This window comes from Delphinus delphis, chromosome 17, assembly GCF_949987515.2.
Source record: "Delphinus delphis chromosome 17, mDelDel1.2, whole genome shotgun sequence".
Taxonomy (NCBI): Eukaryota; Metazoa; Chordata; class Mammalia; order Artiodactyla; family Delphinidae; genus Delphinus; species Delphinus delphis.
The window spans coordinates 71,496,074-71,503,368 of record NC_082699.1 but is presented as its reverse complement, the minus strand read 5'-3'; the positions used below and the strand labels follow the sequence as shown (position 1 = coordinate 71,503,368).

The 7,295-nt window shown below is 49.1% G+C and overlaps 1 protein-coding gene across 7 annotated transcripts in view; it reads right to left on the bottom strand.

Moving 5' to 3' along the window:
* Window positions 1-7,295, bottom strand: part of EFR3A (EFR3 homolog A) — a 181,206-nt gene that overhangs the window by 45,541 nt on the left and 128,370 nt on the right. For 6 of the 7 annotated variants that reach the window (XR_009516671.1, XR_009516673.1, XR_009516675.1 and 3 more), the window contains exons 24-25: window positions 3,905-4,006; window positions 736-905 (exon numbers count right to left, since the gene is read on the bottom strand). The gene's annotated coding sequence lies outside the window, so the exon portion shown is untranslated. The remainder of the gene's footprint in view (window positions 1-735; window positions 906-3,904; window positions 4,007-7,295) is intronic. The other variant, XR_009516672.1, reaches the window with a different exon arrangement.

The following is a 7,295-nucleotide window of genomic DNA, read 5'->3' as shown; positions in this document are numbered from 1 at the left end:
TGTACTGCTAGGACTCACAGAAGTCAGAAAAGTTCTTAGAGTCACATTTACCATTGAGTGCAGCAAAAAGGTAGAGATTAAGGTCAGCCAAGGGAAAAGGCGCAGAGGGCAGAGTCCAGGCGCAAGCTCCTGGTTGTGTCCTCTCCAAGCGGACTCACATGGACAGCACCGAATTCCTCCAGCAATGATGTGTGGCAGCATGTATGGAGTACTGTCAACCAGGAAACTCATCCGAGCTGTGGAGTCCAGGGGTTTCGCTGGGGGTCAGTCATGCGGGGACATGAAATGCCCACATGGCTGAGCTCAGTTACTCAGGCTCCAGCCCCACCAGAGGTCAAGCTGACACTGTGTGACCCATGGCGCCCACTACAAATCACCTTGTTAGCTTAGACTACCTGGCATGGTGCAAAGCCCCGGGTATACAAAGACACTTACCAAGCAATACATCCCAAGGGTTTAGAGGTTACGTCCTAGGAACTGTTCAAGGACCAGACCTTTCTTTGGCAGATGCATGGTTCGAATGCCCTCCTGAGTCATCCCTCTACTGCACACTCACACGATGAGCCATCCCCCTCATGGGATCAGGCCCCTGTATGCTATTTCCATGTTTGTGCTTGCTCCAGTATCTCTGTAAATGCTGAGTGTCTACGCAGAGCATTACTAAGCTCTCTCCAGTGGCCCCGTCTGGACCCCTTCGTTCCTCACTGCAGGGACAGCTTCCCTCCACTCACTCACCTCGCACGCTGCCGAGCATCGGCGTTCCCTCCTTTATGATCTATGCCCGCCACTTTCCAAGTAGCATCCAAGTGGAGACAGTTTTCCCCCTTCGGAAGACCCTGAGTGTCCTTGCACGACCAGTGAACATCAGGTTCTTTCGTGAAGGAAGTAGCTCGATGCTTCCCTGTCTGGTCAAACACAGAAAGATTTATTGTTAATCCCCAGGACACCCGAGGGGCCCTCAAAGTTACGCAAATGTCAAGCTCATAAACAGCTGTGGTCGGGCCTCCTAGGGCCTGCGAAGGGCCCCTTGTTTGCAAAGCTGAGGAGGACACAGTAAATTTGCTAAGGCAAAGGCATGCGTACCTGGGTAGGAATCAAGAAAACAGCATCATTCATTAAGTGTGGGTTAATCTGACCCGACCCTCTGTGATGGATCAAATTGATATTAATTAGGGACCTTTGGCAGGAAATGATCCCTGAGGTTCCACAGAGAGTAATTTATCATCAGGGAAAGTAGAGGATGAACTGATGGACGACTTGGTCCCGACCCCCGGCTGTCTGCTCGTGTGGAACCCACCAACCACCCTTTAGGGTTAATGATTACGCACGACCACAACTTTTAAAAGCCCGAGTGTGGGGGACGTCTGAGGCCCACGCAGAGGAGACAAAGGCTCAGAGCACCACATGGGACCGGTTTTCTAGGGTCACACTATCCCAACAGCAGCCACGGCGGGAAGTAAATAGGGCCCAAGGAAAATTGGCCGGAGCCTGGAGTCCACAGCCTCTTGGAGTGTAAGGGGAGGTTGGCCCCTCCTGGGCTGAATAAGTCCTGATGTGGCGGATGCTTAGGGCAATGAGGAGGCCTCAGGGGGTGCTTCCACACTGGCGTTGCTACTCATTTGTGCATATGTGGCCACCAGTGGTTTACTGATGAGGTAGAGAGATAGGACAGTTATGGTGCCCCAGCCAATGAAGGAGACCATGCAGCTACACATGTAACATCCTTAACCAGGATTCTTCCTGGAGGCAAAGCACAGGTGCATTTCTGTCTACTTGACTCAAGTCCAAAAGACTAGCTAAACTAGCAAGAGAAAGAAAGGAAGGGGGAAGGAGAGGGGGAGGGGAAAAGGGAGCAAAAGGGATTCTGTGTGTGTTTCCTAGTCCCACTGCGTATCTCTATGAGTTCGTGTGTGCATGTTGCTATGTCCACCTATTCTGAATAGGTGCCCTGTGTTGGGGGCTTGTGTGAGTGAGGAAATAGGGTGCTATCATAATGCAATCTTAAATTTGAAACTCCCATACAACAGCCTTTTTTCTCTTATGTCTGAGTTCTTGTGAAAACTGATCTCACCCTGCTCCATCAACAGAGAAGGAAAAGGCCAAGGTTCCAGGGATATTGTAGGCCTGTAGTTCTCAATCAGAGGTGATCTGGACCCCCAGAGATATTTGTCTGGCAATATCTAGAGACATTTTTGTTTGTCACAACTTGGGGAGGGGGACTGCTACTGGTATCTAGTGGGTAGAGCCCCAAGATGCCGCTAAACACCTTAAAATGCACAGGAGACCCCAACAGCGAAAACTTATTTGGACGAAAATATCAATAGTGCTAAGGTTGAGATACCCTGTTGTTGGCTATGGGAAGAAGATGAACTTCTCAAATCCCGAGAAATGTCTAGAACAACACACCTATGCAGATTGTTATTACCCCTTGGCATTGAGCAGAACGTAGGCTCTGGAGATGCTGAAAAGATGAATTTTGCCACATTGATCCATCTACCGCCCTTGACATAATCGTTTTAGAGATGGTGCGTCTTCTGTATTAGTGAGAAAGGAAGGGCGTGGCATAGCTTCGTTCCTCTGTGCACCTGAGATACTGAACAATAATTAATGATCGAAACAAAGCTTCGATGCACAAGGACAACTAATGATTTGAAGAAACCCTTCAGTGGGCTCTGTAAAGGCTCAGCTCTTCCCAGATTTGATCACTGGATGAGCCCTGGTTCTCCAGGAGGCAGTGGTGGAGGGAACAGCTCACAGCCAGGTTCACCTGTAAGCCAAGAGCGGTCCCATCACACGTGCGCTCGGACTAACTCCTCAAACCTCGACAACCCCTGTTTGTCTCATCTGTAAAATGGAGCTAGTGCTGTATCCTACCACTGTCAGGATGATGAGGATAAAATCCTGTCAAAACATTTGTGGTGCCCAATAGGCTTTCAAGAAATGTTCTCTCTCCTTGTTAAATCTGCAAAGGAAACAATTCCCAAGGGGGCTATCAAGGAAAGGGGAAGAACCAGGATTTAATGGGCCCCACTACCATCCATGCCCTTTACCTGGCTCACCTCATTCTCACGGTCCTCGTGGGATTACTCCCCATGGATGTGGAGTCAAGGCTAGGCAGTGACAAGCTCCAAGCTCCATATCCCTCTGGTAATGAGTAAGCAGGATGGGCACTGGAACCTAGGATGTCTGATTTCAAAGCCCCATCTCGCCCTACCCCCCAGCTTGTGCAGAAAAGCCCTAAAGGAAAGAGGTATCAAATTCCCAGGCCGGAGGCCAGGCACATAGAAGAATCACCCCAGAGATCCTCTTGCTGGAAAATTAACTAGACAAAGCCAGCCCTTTTCCTGGACGGAGAGCTCTTGTGAATTTCATGGAACTCCCCTGATGACCCCGAGACATAATCTCTGGGCCTCCAAGCCTTTGAGATGAGGTAGGGTGTGTGGAACAGGGGAGCCATTGTTCTCTAATTAGAGCCTGGGTCTCCTCTGAGGCTCAAGATGGGCCTCTTAATGGAGTCTTCACCTGCTCCAAGCCAGAGCCTTATGATGCCTCCTCCCCCTCAGAGGCAGCCCACCTGCCAGAATCATGAAAGGCTGTCCTCTTGATGTGAGGAGGGGGAGGGGGACCGCATGACTAAGGGTTTTCCCTGGGGTATAAAGGGCTCAGTCCCCATCTTGTTCAAAGCCAAGCATCGTGCACCCAGCAGCTTTCGAGTGGGACCTTCACGGTAGGCACCCCCTTCTCCTGATTGTGGAGGGGGCCAAAAGGAAGGAAGGGAGGGTGGAGGGAGGGCGTTAAGAATGGAGGAAGGGGGAGGGAGGGAGAAAAAGAGGGAGGCAAGGATGGAGGGATGGTAAGGATGGGAGGAACAAAGGGAGGGAGGGAGGATGCTCTCAAGAGGTACCTGAGCCCTGGATGCTACTCCAAGATGTAGCTAAAAACTCAGAGGCACTCAGCTCTTGTACAAAGAGATGTAGTCCCAGAGGACAACGTCTGGTGCATTTACCTGGGGAAAAATCCAGCACAACACATCAATGAGAGTCCCACAAACCTGTGTGGGCCAACGTCTCTCCCTAGGGCACCTGGTGTGGAAATAGAACCATCATGAGTCATGGGCTGGCCTTACTAAGCACCTAGTTCATGCTAGGCAGGCCCCACCTTGAAGGATTACTCCATTCAATCCTCATGACACCCTGAGGAAGATAAGTGGGCATCTTACTGGCCAGGAAAATAAGTACAAGACAGCTTCAGTGTCTGGCTCAGGGCACTCATCAAGGGAAAGGTGGAGCCTGAGCCCCCTCCCCCGGTCCCCCCCCACAACCCGACTCCACCCCAGGTCTGTCCAGCTAGAAAGGCCTTGCTCTTAGAAACATCCTAGATGAGGCGGAATCAGTCTTCAGGGAACACCTTGGTGAGCCAGGCCTCCAGTGCACGCAGACCAAGGCGAGGCTTGGGGACCCTCAGTCCCACAAGATAGCACTGCCGCAAGGTCCCTGACAGCCCTGGAGGCCTCCTTAGGAAAAGGCTGTTCTCCTCCAGGTGGACACAGCCCCAGCCCCAAGGGCACCTGACTCTGTCAGCAGAAGGATGCTGGATTTCAGCAGCGGCCCTGAGTCATCCCACCCCCTGATCCTAATGTGCATGTCCCCCCACTTCAAGTCTCTTTCCCCATTGTTCAAGGCTGAGCCCATGCTGTCACCTCTGGCTGGCTCTGCAATTTCTCTTTTCTTGGCTCCCAGCTGGGGATTGTCAACTGCAGTGTCACACCACACCCCAGCGAGTGGCTGGCCAGCCTGGGGGCCTCCCAACAAGTATTGCCAAAACTCTCAACAGTTATACAGTGAATAAAATTACTAGGCTGCTTATTTGAGATTTAATGATCACCATCGCAGTTGAGGGTAAAACACCTTGCTACCGAGTCCAAGCTCGCTCTGCTCGCCGCACGACAGGCCGATGAATTGGGAGGCGAGGTGTTGAGGCAGGGAAGACGACTTTATTCGGAAAGCCGGCAGATTGATAAGATGACAGACTAGTGTCTCCAAAAAACCATCTTACTGGGGTTTGGATGCCAATTTCTCTTATAGCACAGAGCCGGGAGGAGACGAGGAAGTAAAGTAAAAAGGCCATAAGTTTAGCAAATATCCCCTGGAATAGCCAGCCTCAGGGAAGGGATGTGTTAATTTCTTCTTTCCTGTAGCCATCCACAGGTGGACAGGGTCCGGATGTTTCCCTGAACAAAGGCACTTTAACATTTAGGCAGAGGGGCAGGGTTCCCCGAGGCAGGCCATTACTTATAGACAGTATCCTTTTAGTGAACAAAAGCAGTGGAAAGCAAAGGTTAAAGTAAAAGAAACAGATCCAGCCTGTAGTCAGACTTGCCTCCTCCCTGTTACAACCTGGACCAGAGACTCAAGTCGGACTGGCTGAGCAGTTTGAATCTTGTGCCTGGTGCTGCCATGGTCCCCCTGCCGTGGTGCCTTTGGGCAAAGGTGGCCTTGCAAGTTACTGGACCGCTCTGAGCCTTGGCTCCTCACCTAGAAAGTTCTAGTGTGTCCTTATGAGCCAGTATACGGAGATGCTTGGTGAAGACCCAAGGCAAAGAATGACCCAATCACTGAAAGGTAGTGTTTAAAGGAATGAGGTCCTGGAGTTTATAACATCACTTTTAATTGTGGTAAAATATACGTAACATAAAAGTTACCATTTAAACCATTTTTAAGTGAGCAGTCCAGTAGCGTTAAGTGCATTCACATTGTTGTGCTAACATTACCTCCATCACCTCTAAAACTTTTTCAGGTTTTTCAGGTTTTTCTCTAAAGGTTTTTCAGGTTGACACAGCCCTGCAGAGGGCAAGCGTGGGAGTCCAGCACTGGCGGCATTTCAGCCTCTACTTGCCCACTCAGCACAACACCTTTGCGAAGTGCACAACATATACAACCGTATTCAGCAGCCCTGTGTGTGCCACTGGGGTAGCATGGTCACTCTGGATTACCATTCATACTGTGTCCTAAAAACATGTTCTAAAGCTGAATATGTGTACGTCAATCATCCTCTCACATTCCTTTGGGAGTTAGATTCCCAGGGAGCTAAAACTATTCTATTCTAAATCCCTCTGGTCTTTAAGTTGTTCCTTCCCTATTAAATACATGGTTGACCTGCTTGAGGCAATAGACGTAAGTGACTACTGAAGTTCAATACTGACTGCTCAGATCCCAGGGCAGCTACAGTTGACATGTGGCAGGTTCCTGACCCCACCCACCTCACCCCTTCCCCCCAGGCCCTTCCAAAGGCACATTCCTTGCACCGCTAGGACTGCCGCAAAGTATGCAAAAGCACTGTTTGCTAGCGGCAGCGCTGCCAAGCGATGGCCAGATTTATTCTGTGATGTTGGTACAAAAGTTCAGAGCCAGCCCGCTCAAGAATATCCTATGATATCACTTATGGGTGGAATCTAAAAAAATGATATAAATGAACTTATTTACAGAACAGAAATCGACTCACAAATATAGAGAAAAAACTTGTGGTTTCCAAAGGGGATGGGGGGAGATAAATTAAGAGTTTGGGATTAACAGATACACACTATGTATAAAATGGCTAAACAACAAGGACCTACTTTATAGTACAGGGAACTATACTCAGTATCTTGTAATACCCTATAATGAAAAAGAATCTGTAAAAGTATATACACACACACACACACACACACACACATATCTGAATCACTTTGCTGTACACCCAAAATTAATACAACATTGTAAATTAACTATACTTCAATTAAAAAATGGTTAAAAAAATTTTAAGACTGCTGCTCAGAATGCTGGTGGGTCATAACGTATGGGTTGCTCAAAATTCAATTTACAGAAGTCCAACTATAGCACTTGTTAAATTGCCACCCTTTCCCATTCGTCTGTGAACCACTCACAGGTAAGGTGTGTTTTCCTCACTTTGCTTTCCTGGATCCTTGCAATGTGCCTGACCCATAATAAATGACCATTGATTTAGTGAATAAATAAATGAGACCAGAACTATGTCCTCAAGGAGCGCACGGTGAGGTGTCCATTTTACAGATGGATAAACTGAGTCTCAAAGAGGGAACATAATCTCCTTACTGTCGTATTGCTAACAAAGCCACTGGCAAAGCTGGGACAGAGACACTTTCGGGGCTTTCTCTTTTTCCTGCACTGCATCACGGGACAAACAGCTCCTGTGGGGTCTCGTGTCATGGTTTCTGAAAGCACACTTGCCATATTATGCTGACTTCTCTCCCAGGACGCTGTTGCAGCTGATGCCAGGAC